This window comes from Erinaceus europaeus, chromosome 3 (assembly GCF_950295315.1).
Source record: "Erinaceus europaeus chromosome 3, mEriEur2.1, whole genome shotgun sequence".
Taxonomy (NCBI): Eukaryota; Metazoa; Chordata; class Mammalia; order Eulipotyphla; family Erinaceidae; genus Erinaceus; species Erinaceus europaeus.
Window position 1 is genome coordinate 112,485,796 of NC_080164.1, and position 17,225 is coordinate 112,503,020.

The window sequence follows — 17,225 nt, forward strand, 5'->3', positions numbered from 1 at the left end:
GAAGAAGACTTAACAATTATTAACATCTATGCACCCAATGAGGGACCATCTAAATTCGTCAAGCAACTACTGAAAGAATTTCAAAAATATATCAATAGTCATACAATAATAGTGGGAGAATTTAATAGCCCACTCTCACACTTAGAAAGATCAGCAAAGCAGAGAATCAACAAAGATACAAGAGAATTAAATGAAGAGATTGACAGACTAGACCTCTTGGACATTTTCAGAGTCTCACCCCAAAAAACTGGAATACACCTTCTTTTCACATCCACATAACACATACTCAAGGATAGACCACATGTTAGGCCACAAAGACAGCATCAATAAATTCAAGAGCACTAAAATAATCCCAAGTATCTTCTAAGACTACAGTGGAGTAAAACTAACATTTAACAACAAACAGAAAATTATTAAAAGCCACAGAATTTGGAAACTAAACAACATACTCCTTAAGAACCACTGGGTCAGAGAGTCACTCAAGCAGGAAATTCAAATGTTCCTGGAAACAAATGAAAATGAAGACACAACCTATCAAAATATTTGGGACACAGCTAAACCAGTATTGATAGGGAAACTTATAGCCATACAATCACATATTAAACAACAAGAAAAAGCTCAAATGAACGACCTTACGGCACACCTAAAGGAGTTAGAGAAAGAGGAATAAAGGAACCCTAAAGCAACCAAAAGGCCAGAAATCACTAAAATTAGAGCAGAAATAAACAACATCAAAAATAAGAGAACCATACAAAAGATAAATGAAGCCAAATGTTGTTTCTTTGAAAGATTAAACAAAATTGACAAAGCCCTAGCCAGACTCACCAAACAAAAAAGAGAGAAGACTCAAATTCATAGAATTGTACACGATGTAGGAGGTATCACAACTGACAGAAATCCAGAGAGTCAAGCAAAACTTCTATGAAGAACTATACCCCACCAAGCTAGAGAATCTGGAAGAAATGGAACAATTCCTAGAAACATATGCCCTTTCAAAACTGAACCAAGAAGAACTACAAAACCTAAATGCACCAATCACAGACAAAGAAATTGAAACCGTTATTAAGAATCTCCCCAACAACAAAAGTCCTGGACCAGATGGCTTCACAAACAAATTCTACAAGACCTTCAGGAAACTGTTAGTACCCATACTTCTTAAGCTTTTCCATAAGATTGAAGAAACAGGAATACTCCCTTCCACCTTCTATGAAGCCAACATCACCCTGCTACCAAAAGCTGATAGGGACACAACAAAAAAGGAAAACTACAGACTAATATCTCTGATGAACATAGATGCCAAAATATTAAACAAGATCTTGGCCAACCAGATACAGTAGCACATCAAAAAGATTGTTCATCACAACCAAGTGGTATTCATCCCAGGAATGCAAGGCTGGTTCAACATCCATAAGTCAATCAATGTCATTCACCACATCAATAAAAACAAAGCCATAAACCACATGATTATCTCAATAGATGCAGAGAAAGCCACTGACAAAATCCAACACCCATTCATGCTCAAATTAATTCCTCAAGATAGTGGAATCTATATATAACAAACCTACAGCCAAACTCACACTCAATGGACAGATGCTAAAAGCATTCCCCCTCAGATTGGGGACTAGACAGGGTTGTCCACTGTCACCATTACTCTTCAACATAGTATTGGAAGTTCTTGCCACAGCAATCAGGCAAGAGAAAGAAGTCAAAGGAATACAGATTGGAAGGGAAGAAGTCAAGCTCTCACTATTTGCAGATGATATGATAGTATACACAGAAAAACCTAAAGAATCCAACAGAAAACTATTGGAAGTTATTAGGCAATATAGCAAGATGTCAGGCTACAAAATCAATGTACAAAAATCAGTGGCATTTCTTTATGCAAACACTAAATCTGAAGAAGAAGACATCCAGAAATCACACCCATTTACTGTTTCAGCAAAATCAATCAAATACCTAGGAATAAAGTTGACCAAAGAAGTGAAAGACTTGTATGCTGAAAACTATGAGTCGCTACTCAAGGAAATAGAAACTGATACCAAGAAATGGAAAGATATCCCATGCTTATGGATTGGAAGAATAAATGTCATCAAAATGAATATTCTCCCCAGAGCCATATACAAATTTAATGCAATACCCATCAAAGTTCCACCAAGCTTCTTTAAGAGAATAGAACAAACACTACAGTCATTTATCTGGAACCTGAAAACACCTAGAATTGCCAAAACCATCTTGAAGAAAAGAAACAGAAATGGAGGTATCACACTCCCAGATCTCAAACTATATTATAAAGCCATCATCATCAAAACAGCATGGTACTGGAACAAAAATAGGCACACAGACCAGTGGAACAGAATTGAAAGCCCAGAAATAAATCCCCACACCTATGTACATCTAATCTTTGATAAGGGGGCCCAAAGGATTAAATGGAAAAAGGAGGCTCTCTTCAATAAATGGTGCTGGGACAACTGGGTTGAAACATGCAGAAGAATGAAATTGAACCACTTTATCTCACCAGAAACAAAAATCAACTTCAAATGGATCAAAGACCTGGATGTCAGACCAGAAACAATCAAATACTTAGAGGAAAACATTGGTAAAACACTTTCCCATCTACAACTCAAGGACATCTTTGATGAAATAAACCCAATTGCAAGAAAGACTAAAGCAGAAACAAACCAATGGGACTACATCAAATTGAAAAGCTTCTGCACATCCAAAGAAACTATTAAACAAACAGAGAGACCCCTCACAGAATGGGAGAAGATCTTCACATGCCAGACATCAGACAAGAAACTAATCACCAAAATATATAAAGAGCTCAGCAAACTTAGCACCAAAAAAGCAAATGACCCCATCCAAAAATGGGCAGAGGATATGAACAAAACATTCACCTCAGAGGAGATCCAAAAGGCTAACAAACATATGAAAAACTGCTCTATGTCACTGATTGTCAGAGAAATGCAAATTAAGACAACACTAAGATACCACCTCACTCCTGTAAGAATGGCATACATCAAAAAGGACAGCAGCAACAAATGCTGGAGAGGATGTGGGGACAGAGGAACCCTTACATTGCTGGTGGGAATGTAAATTGGTCCAGCCTCTGTGGAGAGCAGTCTGGAAAACTCACACAAGGCTATACATGGACCTTCCATATGATCCGGTAATTCCTCTCCTGGGGTTATACCCTAAAGACTCCATAACAGCCAACCGAAAAGAGGTGTGTACTCCTATGTTCATAGCAGCACAATTCATAATAGCTAAAACCTGGAAGCAGCCCAGGTGCCCAACAACAGATGAGTGGTTGAGAAAGCTGTGGTATATATACACAATGGAATACTATGCAGCTATCAAGAACAATGAACCCACCTTCTCTGACCCATCTTGGACAGAACTAGAAGGAATTATGTTAAGTGAGCTAATTCAGAAAGATAAAGATGAGTACGGTATGATCGCACTCATCAACAGAAGAGAAATAAGATCTAAAAGAAGTTGAGAAAGAAGATCTGAAAGGGAAACTAAAAGCAGGATCTGACTAAATTGAAAGTAGGGCACCAAAGAAAAAACAATGTGTTGAGGGGTAGACATGCAGCTTCCTGGGCCGGTGGGGGGTGGGGTTGGGTGGGTGGGATGGGACACAGTCTTTTGGTGGTGGAATGGTGTTTATGTACACTCCTAGTAAAGTGTAGTCATATAAATCACTAGTTAATTAATATGAGAGGGGGAAAATTAATTGTATGTCTCGAAGTTTTTAAAATACAGACTCTTTTTAATATATAGGCTGTGTATTTGATATGCGGACTCTGTCAAAAGCGTAGACCAATTAGTTCAGAAGCAACCAATGGCACAGCTATATAAGATACTGGGTACTATACAGCAAACCCTAACAAAAGGACTTTTCAAAGTTAACCCAATTACCAATTAATGTGATGATAACATTAACTATCGATTGTCTTTTTTAACCCTAAGACAGCAGGAACCTCACATCTCCACTATAGAGCCTATATTTCCCCCAGTCCTGCAACCTTTGAATAGGGCCCACTTTCCCGCATGCCTCTCCCAATCCATATCAAATAATATTGCATCTGCCGATCACAGCCTAACCAACGCAACGATTGCCACCTCAACGTGCTTCAGCTCAGACTGTGTCTAGAGACTTCATGTGTGGAATGACAACCCTTCAGCTTCATTACTCGAGTGAGACCTTTCCTTACATAGTATTCTCTAATTCCATCCCCGGTGGTTCACTTTCTAACAAAGTCTCAAAACTAGATATAGACCAGGTTCTGTGAGAGAGAGCATATGTTCACACTTATCCATAAACTAGTGCAACCAGATGCCATCAGGATGCCAGCCAGGCTTCCCTGGACTGAAGACCTCACCAATGTGTCCTGGAGCTCCGCTTCCCCAGAGACCCACCCTACTAGGGAAAGAGAGGGGCAGACTGGGAGTATGGACCAACCAGTCAATGTCCATGTTCAGTGGGGAAGCAATTACAGAAGCCAGACCTTCCACCTTCTGCAACCTAGAATGACCCTGGATCCATGCTCCCAGAGGGATAGAGAATGGGAAAGCTATCTTGGGATGGGATGGGATATAGAGAATGGGTGTTGGGAATTGTGTGGAGTTGTACCCCTCCTACCCTATGGTTTTGTTAATTTATCCTTTCTTAAATAAAAAATAAATTAATTAAAAAAAACTTTGCTTATTCACTGTTTTTATGTTAATATAAACTTTTTGTAAATTATTTCCTATTTGTAAACCAGCACTCAGCAGGCTGGAGGAAGGTGTGGTTGTGTGTGGTGAAGTGTGGGGTTGATGGCCTGAGATTGATACATTGAGTGGGACTTAACTACAGTGGAGCCAAGTTTGGAAACAAAAGGGAAATCCACAAGGCCACAAATCCATCCGACCTCACACTTTAGAAGCAATAAATAAAAGTTAAGGCCTAGTGGTCCGGGAGGTGGCACAGTGGATAAAGCGTTGGAATTTTAAGCATGAAATTGAGTCCAATCCTTGGCAGCACATGTACCAGAGTGATGTCTGGTTCTTTCTTTCTCTCTTTTCTTTCTCATTAATAAATAAAACATTTTTTCAAGTTAAGGTCTAAGTGGACTTTGTTCTAGGAGGAAATTTGAGGGGTCCTGGTCCTAGGGGCAGGAAGATCTAAGGGTCTTTGACTCCACTCCGAATGTTTCAAAACCTAGTGCTTGGTTTCCTTACCTTGCCCCCCCACACACACACATCACCACCACCACCCACCACCACCCACCACCCACCACCACCACCACCACCACCACCACCCACCACCACCATCCACCACCACCACCATCCACCACCACCACCATCCACCACCACCACCACCACCATCACCTGTGTAAAAAGCCGACTCTATGGAGGTTGCTTTGAGTTCAGAGGATGTCAGTATCACACAGAGGAACAGTTCACTGGGTAGGTCACCTGCTTTGTAGTAAGTGCAACTCAGGCTTGAACCCCTGTATTATGTGGGAGGGCCATCAAAGGGGGGCATCTCTGGTGTTGTGCTGTCTCTCTCTCTTTCCTTCTCCTTATTTATTTTTCTTTTTTGGGGAAATTAATGATTTACAATAGACATAAAATATAGTAGTTTGTACATGTGTAGCATTTCTTAGTTTTCCACCTAACATTCAAACCCCCCCCCCACCTAGGTCCTCCACTATCGTGTTCCAGGACCTGAACACCCCAACCCCCCACCCCAGAGTCCTTTACTTTGGTGCAATGCACCAACTCCAGTCCAAGTTCTGCTTTGTGTTTTCCCTTCTGCTCTCATTTTTCAACTTCTGTCTGTGAGTGACATTATCCCATATTCATCCTTCTTTTTCTGGTTTACCTCATTTCACATGATTCTGTCAAGCTCCATCAACGATGAGACGAGGAAGGTGAATTCATCATTCTTTACAGCTGAATAGTATTCCACTGTGTATATAGACTACAGCTTTCCCAGCCACTCATCTGTTGTTGGACACCTGGGTTATTTCCAGGTTTTGGCTATTACAAATTGTGCTGCTATGAACATTGATGTATAAATATCTTTTAAGATGGGTGTTATTGGTTCCTTAGGATATATCCCCAGGAAAAAAATGGCTGGGTCATAGACTTGGTCCATTTATATCTATGTTTGATTAAAAAGTCAGTCCACAAGCATTAAAATCTCTATTAGCTGCAAGCTTGAAGGGCTGTAATTGGAATTCCCCTCTTTGCAAAAGTTGATGTGACAATGTTGGGCTTTGTGGGACCTTGTTCATCTTGAGAAATAAAATAGGACACAATTGAATGTCACAAAGATTCGCAGGTCCAGGGTATGTACAACATCTATGACTGAGCCAAGACTCACCTGGATAGAAGCATACCCTGCTCCACCGGAACGGGGCAGAGCGATACTATTTTGAATAGCATTTTGAATCAAAGTCAAACTATGGTTCTCATGCACAGTGGCTGGCCATTAGAACACACATGGACCAAATGTCCACAGGCTCTCAGAACAAGTCCTGCCAAGTTAACTGATGGGCAGAGGCCCTTGGGAAAGAGACAGTGCCCTCCAATAGGAAACACACAAGCCAGTGGAGAGCCTGACTCCTGGGTGCATGGTAGAGACGGGCCTTCAAGCGAGTGCTAGGAGAGCAGCTTGGAAAATTTTCAGAAAATGTGCCAGGCACTGGAGGTTCAAAGAAGTGTGTAACCCTGGGTGCGAATAATAGATCACCTGCATAGTGTGTTGCCCTGCTATTTAGATGACTCAGGTTTGAGCCTGGTCCCCACAGCATTGGAGGAAGCTTCTGTGCTCTCTCTCTCTCTCTCTCTCTCTCTCTCTCTCCCTGTCTCTCTGTCTCTCTCTCTCTCTTTACCTGTCTCCCTCTCTTTTTAACTTTAGAGCTTCATTGACTAATGGCTCATAGTACAGTCTTTTTTTTTCACTACCCCATCACCAAGGGTCTGTGTCCCCCATAGATAACCACTGTAATTTTGCCACAGTCTTAGATATAGGTTGACATTTATTTTTCACATTTGTATGTTCGATTCTCTATATTCTACATTTGAATGAAACTATTCTGTAGTTGTCCTTCACCTCCTTACTTGCTTCACTGAGTATCATCTTCTCCAATTCTACCCACTTTATCCCAAAAGGCACAGTGTCATCTTTTTTATTGTTAAGTAATACTCCATTAAGTATACGTCTTATAATGTTTCTGTCTCTATCTTGAAAGAAGGAAAAAAAGAAGGGTATGAGCTTCAATTGCTCAGATTCACTATCAAATGATGTGAAGTAACATACTTGCCCACAATCAGAATTTCATAGCTCAGAAAAACACATTGAGAAAATCAGTTCCTTAGAATAGAACCAGCTTTCTCTTTGGTCTCTGGCCCATTTAGCAGTCAGCATGCACACACCTACTGATCTGTTTGTGTAGCTCAGAATGGAGAGAGTACACAGGGGTATGCAGTCTTGACCATCTGACTTGTGTGTCTGAGATACCTGAGGGCCCAGCTCACATACCCACCTCACCACATGCCAGCAGTTATGCAGTGCCCTAATATATATATATATATTATGTATGTTGTACATATACATATATATATATGCATATATATTACCTGAGCTGTGCTCAGCTCTGGCTTATGGTGGTGCAGGGGATTATACCTGGGACTTGAAAGCCTCAGGCATGAGAGTCTTTTTTGCATAATCATTTTGCTATCTACTTCTGCTCAATATATATATATTTTAAAGATGGAAAGGGTTACAGGTTGGTAAGTTCAAAGGTTACTGGCTCATTCTTTTAGAAAGGCACCAGTCAGAGTAGATTAAGACTGCTCTCATTAAAACTTGGTTACCTTGTGAAAGGTGAGGTCTCCCATACATACCACCGTGTTCAATGCAGTATTATTTACTTGCAGGGTGAAGCATCTCTTAAGCACTGAAGCAGTGCAGGTGGCTCTTTTGCTCCTCCACTCTATCTGCCTCTTCCCTCTTGATTTCTCTCTGTTTTTAGCCATTAAATAAATACAACATTTTAAAAATAGAAACAATGACACCCTGCCATTTTCAGTAATGCAGATAAACCTAGAGGTTGTTACATTTTGTAAAATAATCCAGTCTGAGAAAGATAAACATCACATCTGATTTCAATTATATGTGGTAAAAGGACAAATCAAACAGATGGCCTAAACTAAAAGAAAGTCAACTTTTAGACTACAAGAACAAGCAGAGAGTAACCAGAAGGGGAAAGGGGTGGGGGTAGATCAGATTGTGAGAGGCAAACCAATGAAGCATGTACAGCTTTGGTTTATAATGATTCACACTTGCAACCTAGTGTGATGTGATCTGCCAATCTTACTTGAATCTAAAGCAATATAAAAAGCAAAGATGGTATGTCCAAGTAAAGTGATAGTCTGAAAGTTAGATCCCATGACTTAACATAACCATAGGGGAAATGCAGGTCAGGGGATCTCTTGCCTAATGTCTACTCTGACATGTGCACAGATCAAAGCCCAGCCTCCCCACATTAAAGGGAACTGGAGTGCTGTGGTCTCTCTCTCTCTCTCTCTCTCTCTCTCTCTCTCTCTCTCTCTCCTCTGCCTTTCTACCTGTCTGCATCAGAAAAAAAAAGGAAAACAAAAATACAATTCATATTTTACTGTGAGGGATGTCTACTGCCTATCAGAGCCTCCCTAAGTGAACAATATACTATTTAAATAAAGACTGATGTTCCAAAATGGGGGTAGAAAGCATAGTGGTTATGCTAAGAGATTCTCATGCCTGTGGCTCCAAAGTTCCAGGTTCAATCCCCCACACCATCATAAACCAGAGCTGATAAAAATTTAAAAAAATAAAATACTCATCTCAAAAAAAAACCAAAAAACGACTGATATTCCAGGAAAAGCAGATTATGAAGTGTGAAAGAAAAGCACTAAATTACAGGAAGGAAAAGGTAATGGAGAAAAGAAAACTATCCTGACATAATGAGAGTTGAAACCTCCTTATTCTATCTATCTAGGAGACACCTAAATTCTATCCTGAGCATTCAGAGTTCTGCATCATACTTTATCTTCTTTAAAGGTCTCTATATGTCAATCAAAACATGTAGTTCACACAGGGGAAATTTCCATATATTGTCTTTTCTGAATTCGTTGAAGAGATTGCATATTTGGCAGTTATGCAAAAAAAAAATAATAAAAAATTAAATAAAATACTCATCTCTTAAAAAAAAAGCTGAACACCATTCCAATACTAGCAAAATTAAGATGAGACTTGTCATATTATTACTGGTACTAATTAGCACCCTGAAAAATAGCACATTGATTTTTTTTATGCAATTATGCTCTATTTGGAGAGGTATTACATTCATCCCTTGGGGTGAGGTGGGGGGAACAATGTGGAAGAAACCTTGTGGAAATAGGTTAGCAGTCGCAAGGTCTGCCAGGCCAAATATGCTTGAATGAAGCCATAAATCAGTGTAAAATAATGGCTTGGACATTTCTTATTGACTGGTAGAAACAGGAATCTATAGAACACACAAGCTGAAACACTCTCCTCAGGGGCAGACATTCACCACACACTTCTTCCTCTCATATGGATAAGAAGGGGCCAGTGTGAACTGTAAATGCTTTTCCTGAGACCAATCTTTGAACCTTTCCACAGTGTAGCCATGGATTGTTAGCCCCCCCCCAACACACTTTATTAGGCAGTTAATAACTTACAGTACTGTTGCTGACACATACATAAAACCTCTCGTCTCCCCATGATAGGTGTCTGCAAGACCCTCTCTTCCCCCACACTAGGTCCTTTCTCCAGGACCCTAGGGCCCTTCTACCCCATCCCTGTCCTTCCTTCCCCAGAGGCCTTTGCTTTGGTGCTGTACACCCCACCCAGTCCAAGCTTCACCCTGTGTTTCCCTTTCTGTTCCTGCTTCTTAAGTTACACCTGTGGGTAAGGTCATCTGGCATTCACTCTTCTTTTTCTGGCTTATCTCACACAACATGATACCTTTGAGTTCTGGCCAAGAAGTAGCAAAGTAGAGGACTTCATCATCTCTAGGGTCTGAGAATAGATGATGTCTGGCCATCCTTACCCATCTTTGGGCATAATGCTAAAAATGTCCTTTGATAATGAAGAGAGGAGAAGCTCAAAGTTTTAAGCTGCTTGAAGAAAAAGAAAGCATAATTTAAATATGTCCATGCCAAATGACCTCTCTAATTGCATACATGTAATTACTAATAACTAAACATTTTACATATGTCAAAAAATGGAAACTTCTTTAGTAGTGTCACTAAAGACATCAAGATGTACTTGGAAATATCAGTTCCATCAAAGAGGTGTTTTGTTATTATCATTATTATTTTTTTGTCTTTTGGAATCCATTGTAATATAACTCTCTCCAGTGATTGTAAGGACAGAAAACTGTTTTAGACAGAATACTTTTTAATGTTTTAAAAATTAATTTATTATAGGATAGACACAGAGAGAAACTGAGAGGTGACGGGGAGGTAGAGAGGGAGAGAAACAGTGGGCTGGGCGGTGGCGCACCTGGTTAAGCACACATAACACTAAACACAAGGACCCACTCAAGGGTTTGGGTTTGAGCTGCCGGCTCCCCACCTGCAGGGGGAAAGCTTCACAAGTGGTGAAGTAGGTGTGCAGGTGTCCCTCGCCCTCTCTACTTCTCCCTCCCCTCTCAATTGCTCTCTGCCCTATCCAGTAACAAAAATAAATAAGAGAGAAAGAACTGCAGCCCTGCTTCACCACTAGCAAAGCTTTCCCCCTGCAGGTGGGGATCAAGGGCTTGAACCTGTATCCTTCTGCACTGTAATGTGAGTGCTTAACCAGATATACCACCACCTGACCATCTTTTTAATATTTTCAAATATGTTTATCTTTCACTTTTAGTTATTTCAATCTGGTTCAAATTGTCCTATTTGACCAGATTTCTAATTTAAAAATCAACTGGGGGGGTCAGGAAATGGCTAGGCAATGGCGCATCTGGTACAATGCATCCATTACCATGCTCAAGGACTTGGGTTCAAGCCCCCAGTCACTTGTGGTGGGGGGGTGCTTCAGGACTGGTGAAGCAGGACTGCAGGTATCTCTCTTTCTCTTTCCTTCTTTGCACCTCCTCTGAATCTTTCTCTATCCTATCAAGTAGAATGACTTTGAAAAAATTTTAAAAAGGACATGGGAAGTGGTGGACTCCTACTGCAGGCACTGAGTTCCAGCAATAACTCTGGTGACAATAAAAGAAACAAATAAATAAGCAAATCCCCTAGTATAATAGATAGATAGATAGATAGATAGATAGATAGATAGATAGATAGATGACAGAAATGGCTGACTTTTATTTCTTTGGCGTCACATTTTCATACCAAGAAATATGAACAATTTTAGGCACATTCTTTTAAAAAGTAATAATAAGACAAGATACCCAGCTCAGGTTTTTGGTTGTACAAAGAATCATTCTGACACTCAGCCTTATTTTGGTGTTTTCCTGTTTAACTGGAAAAGTTCCATAACTTCACATTCTTTTCATGGAAAAGTACTAGCCCTGTCCCATCCAGAACTAAGTTCACCCTTTACTTCTGCAAGTATTATTTCATGATATGCAGCATTCATCTCTGCAAAAGAGCAGTAAAATGATTATCATTCTAGCTCTCCCCCCGCCACACACAATGTGCTTTATAAACAAAGTAAACAGTTCTTTCATACCCCACGGTAACATTTATAGCCCAATTCATCTTCACAAATGCACGTGGTGGATGTCATTAAACTTCACTTTGAAAAAGCAGAGAACAAGAAAGGAAAAGGTCAGTTGCATATATTTGGGACTACACTGTGAGCTGGTTAAAGAGAAAAGGTTCATTGTAATCTCCCTTGTCATTGGCTGGACTGCCTCAGAGACCACAGAAGGAGAAAGTGGCTTTAACTCAGCATTTCCTTGGCAATGTTTTTTTTTTTTTTAACGAAAAATGCAGTAACATTCATAAAATTGTGCAAAACAGCACAAAAGACATTTGCTTTTATTTTTCCATTTTCCTAGGGTATATTTGTATGTAACTCATTTATTTTCCTAGGGTGTATTTCTAGAAGTGTTACTGCAGAGTCAAGAGATGAGGAAATAATGACTGAGTTTGATACATATTTTTAAGTGAGCTTTTAGAAAAATTACATTTTAGTAAGACAATAATCAGACAATCTCATTTTTCTGTACAGACTGATAATTTGTTTCTACTTTAATTTTACATAAAGATATGCTATTTGTGTAATGAATATATAAATGGTTATCAGATATTATTTCAGACTTTCCAGTCATGGAAATCTACTTTGATTTTTCAAAAAATATTTTATTGACTTACTTATTTTAACGAGAGAGAAAAATAGAGAGAGAAAGAAACAGACACAGAGCTATGCCAGAGCCCTGTCAACTCCAGCTGACCGTGGTGCTGAAGGTTGGATTTAGGGTCTCAGAGCTTCAGATATGAGAATCTTTTGAAGAACCATTGGGCCATTCTCCAGCCATTTACTTTGATTTTTAACATATCTGAAAATGCTATTTTATTTAGACTGTAATCTAATATGATTAAGGAGACATTTAAGTAATTGTTCCTATAGACACACAGGAAAAAAAAAACTAAGTCATTTAGTACAGGTCATCTTTTACATTTCAAAAGACTTAGAAAAACAATTTATTGTGTGACTATATTTCCTCCAGTGTATATAATATTAGCATTATATGTCTGCATTATATTGTCTACATTTTAATGATCTTCTACATATATGTTACTCTTCAAACCCAGCTACACATTTTTGAGTAACATTTCATATGATTTAGTTTTTTCTTGCTGATGATTGCCTTATCGGAGGATGTTTGAGTGTTAATTTTTCTTTGTTATAAGTGTACTTGAAAGTGTATCTTAGGGAGTTGGGTGGTAGCGGAGCGGGTTAAGCGCACGTGGTGCAAAGCATGAAGACCGGCTTAAAGATCCTAGTTCGAGCCCCTGGCTCCCCACCTGCAGGGGAGTCGCTTCACAGGCGGTGAAGCAGGTCTGCAGGTGTCTGTCTTTCTCTCCCCTTCTCTGTCTTCCCCTCCTCTCTCCATTTCTCTCTGTCCTATCCAACAACAATGACAACAATAATAAACAAGCATAACAAAAGGGAAAATAAATAAAATAAAAGAAAGTGTATCTGAAAGATATCAAATTAGGTATCCTGTAGGAATCAAAGAATTCTATATTAAACAAATTCATTTCTGCATATTACATTTCAATCATGTGAAATAAAAACTCACCACTCTACTCTTTAACCATTGCTGGCCACTACTATGGGATGCCCCTCTTTGAGGCTAATGTGACTATTTGGAATTTCTTCTTGACTGATCTAAAGCCTAAAGAGACTTTAGTCCAATATTTTAATGAGGAAAGTTAATAGTAGTTGATTCGAAAATAACCAGTGACATCTAAAGAATGATGGTTGTTTGAGTCCAGGTAGTGGTGCACCTTATTGAGCACACCTGTTATCATGCTAAAGGATCCAGATTCAAGCCCTGGTTCCCACTTGCAGGGGGAAGGACTTCATAAGAAGTGAAGCAGGGCTGCAGGTGTCTTTCTTTCTCTGTCTGTATCTCCCTTTTTCCATCTTAGTTTCTCTCTGTCTTTATCCAACTAATGAATAAATAAAATTTAGAAAAGAGAAATGGCTGTTTACCATAAGACAATTAGGAGGAACTAGTTTATAATATTTAAATATACATGAAAAATTACTAAGTTGAATATATAGGCAGGTGCTGGTCTTACTCATGTAAAGATAACAGACATTTAAACTCCGGTAATGATAAAAATTAAAATAACTTCATATAGTTCATGCAACAGAGTAGTCTATTATCAAAATGGCTCCACACATCTGAATATACTCACATAAATATGCTGATGTCATGTCATTAAGAAATAAATTTGGGAAGTCAGGTAGTAGCACAAATGCAGGTGGCGCAAAGCGCAAGGACCGGCTTAAGGTCCTTTCTCTCTCCCTCTCTGTCTTCCCCCTCCTCTCTCCACTTCTCTCTGTCCTATCCAACAACGAGGACATCAATAGCTACAACAACAAAACAAGGGCAACATAAGGGAATACATATAAAAAAATAAAATAAATAAAATGAAATAAAAAGAAATGAATTTTATCTGAGTCAATCCCTTTTCTGAAATTTTTAGTTATATAAAGTTCTGGTTTAACAAGCTCTTGAAAAATTAGTGATGTAGGGGCCGGGTGATGGCGCACCTGGTTGAGCGCTACTATTACAATGCACAAGGACCCCACCTGCAGGGGAAAGTTTTGTGAGTGGTGAAGCAGTGCTGCAGGTGTCTCTCTGTGTCTCTCTCCCTATCACCCCCTTCCCTCTTGATTTCTGGCTGTCTCCAATAAATAAAGATAATGAAAAAAATGAAAAAAAATTAGTGATGTATTTATATGTGTTCAAGAAACAATATTTTAAAGAGATTATTTATATATTAATGAGAAAAGAAAGAGTGACAGAGAAAGGGAAAGGCCAGAGCACTGCTCAGCTATGACAGCCTACAGCCTCTGGGGCCATAAGCATGAAAGTCAAAACTCTAATAGTGGGAGGAGGGCGGTGGCGCAGCGGGTTAAGCCATGTGGCACAAAGCACAAGGACAAACATGAGGATCCTGGTTTGAGCTCCCAGCTCCCCACCTGGAGGGGAGTCGCTTCACAGGCGGTGAAGCAGGTCTGCAGGTGTCTATCTTAGTCTCCCCCTCCTCTCCATTTCTCTCTGCCCTATCCAACAATGACAACATTAATAACAACAACAATAATCACAACAACAATAAAAAACCAAGGGCAACAAAAAGGAAATAAATAAATATTTAAAAAAACTAATAGTTAAGGCTGTATGCTCAGGTCAAGAGAAGTTCTTAAGTACTATTCATACACTGAAATTATCTACAAAATACAAACTGTCTCATCACTATTATTATATTAGATGCCTGGAAAATTTAAATATTATAAAACTACACATATTTCTTTTTACAAATTTTTAATTTCTGTGTTTCCAAAGCACTGTAAACTAACTCAAAACACTCTGCAGAAAAACATAAATTTCCCTGAAAATTTCTTTCCCCCATTTATTTTCAGCCTTCCTGAACACAAGTGCTATTGAAAAGTAGATCTGTCACTGTCTTTTTTGCTTACCCAGGCTTTCACTCATGGGAACATCCAGAGACTGAGTTTATCTCTGAATTGGACATTTATTCTGAAACCTTTCATACCCACTGTTGCAATGGTTCTGGAAATGGTGGGTATAATTTGTGGCAGGATTTTATTTTTCTCATCTGGCAAAACCAATGTTATTCATATAGAACTTTCTCAACATACTCCCCTTCCCCCCCTTTTTTGTTGCCCTTGTTGTTGGGCTTATTGTAGTTGTTATTGTTGTCAGAGCTGTTGTTGTTAGATAGGCCAGAGAGAAATGGAGAGAGGAGGGGAAGACAGAGAGGAGGAGAGAAAGACACCTGTAGACCTGCTTCACTGTTTTCGAAGCGACCTCTTGCAAGAAGGGAGCTGGGGGCTCTAACAGGATCCTTATGCTGATCCTTGGACTCCACCTCTTTCATCACAGTTGAGGGTGTTTCTGGAGCTCAAAAATATAACCTTTCTCATAATACTAAACTCATCTGAATGTTTTAGAACCTTAGATATTGAACTATCTTTTCTATTTGCAAATCCTTCACCTTGGAAAGTTGCACATGTTCACACAGATATTTTGAATGATATCTAGCTGTCCTTGATGATGTTCTATTTTAGCTCTCTCTTTTTTATTATTGATTTAATAATGATCAACAAGGCCATAGGATAAGAGGGGTACAATTCCACACAATTCCCATGATCAGGTTCCATTTCCCATCCCCTGCATTGGAAGTTTTCCTGTTCTTTATTCCCCTGGGAGTATGGACCCAGGATCATTATGGGGTGCAGAAGGTGGGAGGTTTGGCTTCTGTAATTGCTTCCTCACTGAACATGAGTGTTGGCAGGTCGATCCATACTCTCAACCTGTTTCTGTCTTTCCCTAGTGCAAAGCTGCACATGTTCACACAGTGGGACTAATTTTGTTGTTGTTGTTGTTGTTGTTGTTAAGTGTTAGCTTTACTCCACTGTGGTCTGAGAAGGTGCTTGGGATGATTTCAATGCTCTTGAATGTGTTGATACTGTCTTTGTGGCCTAACATGTGGTCCTGTCCTTGAGGATGTGCTGTGTGGATTGGAAAAGAATGTGTATTCCAAGGAGCCAGGAGGTAGTGCACTGGGTTAAGCACACATAGCAGGAAGACAAGGACTAGCTCAAGGATCCCTGTTTGAATCCCAGGCTCCCAGCTGGTTGGGTCACTTCATGAGTGGTGAAGCAGGTCTGGTGTTTCCTTTCTATCTCCCTCTACACATCAATGTCTACCCTCACCCAGGGATCCGAGCTGAGCCTTGCTGAGGATTCTGTGTATGTGTGTGTGTGTGTGTGTGTGTGTGTGTGTGTGCTATCCGCATGTTGGTGTGATCTGAGCACAGCTGCTTTACCTCAGCCCTGAAATAAGGTGAAAACTTGTTAAGTAATGCAGAAAAAAAATGTCTGGAAGCCTGCTGTGCACATTTAAAAGTCTGGGAAGGTGAGAGAGGGAGAGAGAGAGAGAAGAAGAAAGACAGAGGGATATGTTGTGAGTGTGTGTCTGTGTGTTGGAGGGTGTGTGTTTTGATGTGAGTGTGTGTATGTGTTTTGGTGTGAGTATGTTGTGTGTGTGTGTGTGTGTGTGTGTGTGTGAAGGTCCAATGGAGGCTTGAAGGGAGGCACCTGCAAGGTGATTAACTATGTGTCTGTGTGTGGTATGGTGTGTATTATGATGTGTGTGTGTTTGTGTGTGTGTGTGTGTGTATGGAGAATGTGGGGTCGAAGCTTGAAGGAAGGTCCCAGGAAGATGAGTAACTGTGTTTGTGTTAGGTTTGGTGTAGTGTGTGTGGTGTGGTGTGTATAAGTGTATATACAGTTTGAAGGGAACCCCCAGAAGGATGAGTGTGTGTGTGGTGTGGTGTGTGAGTGTGTAGATGGTGTGTGGTGTGTAAGTGTGTGCACTGTGCAGCTGGAGTGGGGGCTTGAAGGAAAGCCACAGGATGGTGAGTAACTGCAGACTCTTCCAGAAGGGGCA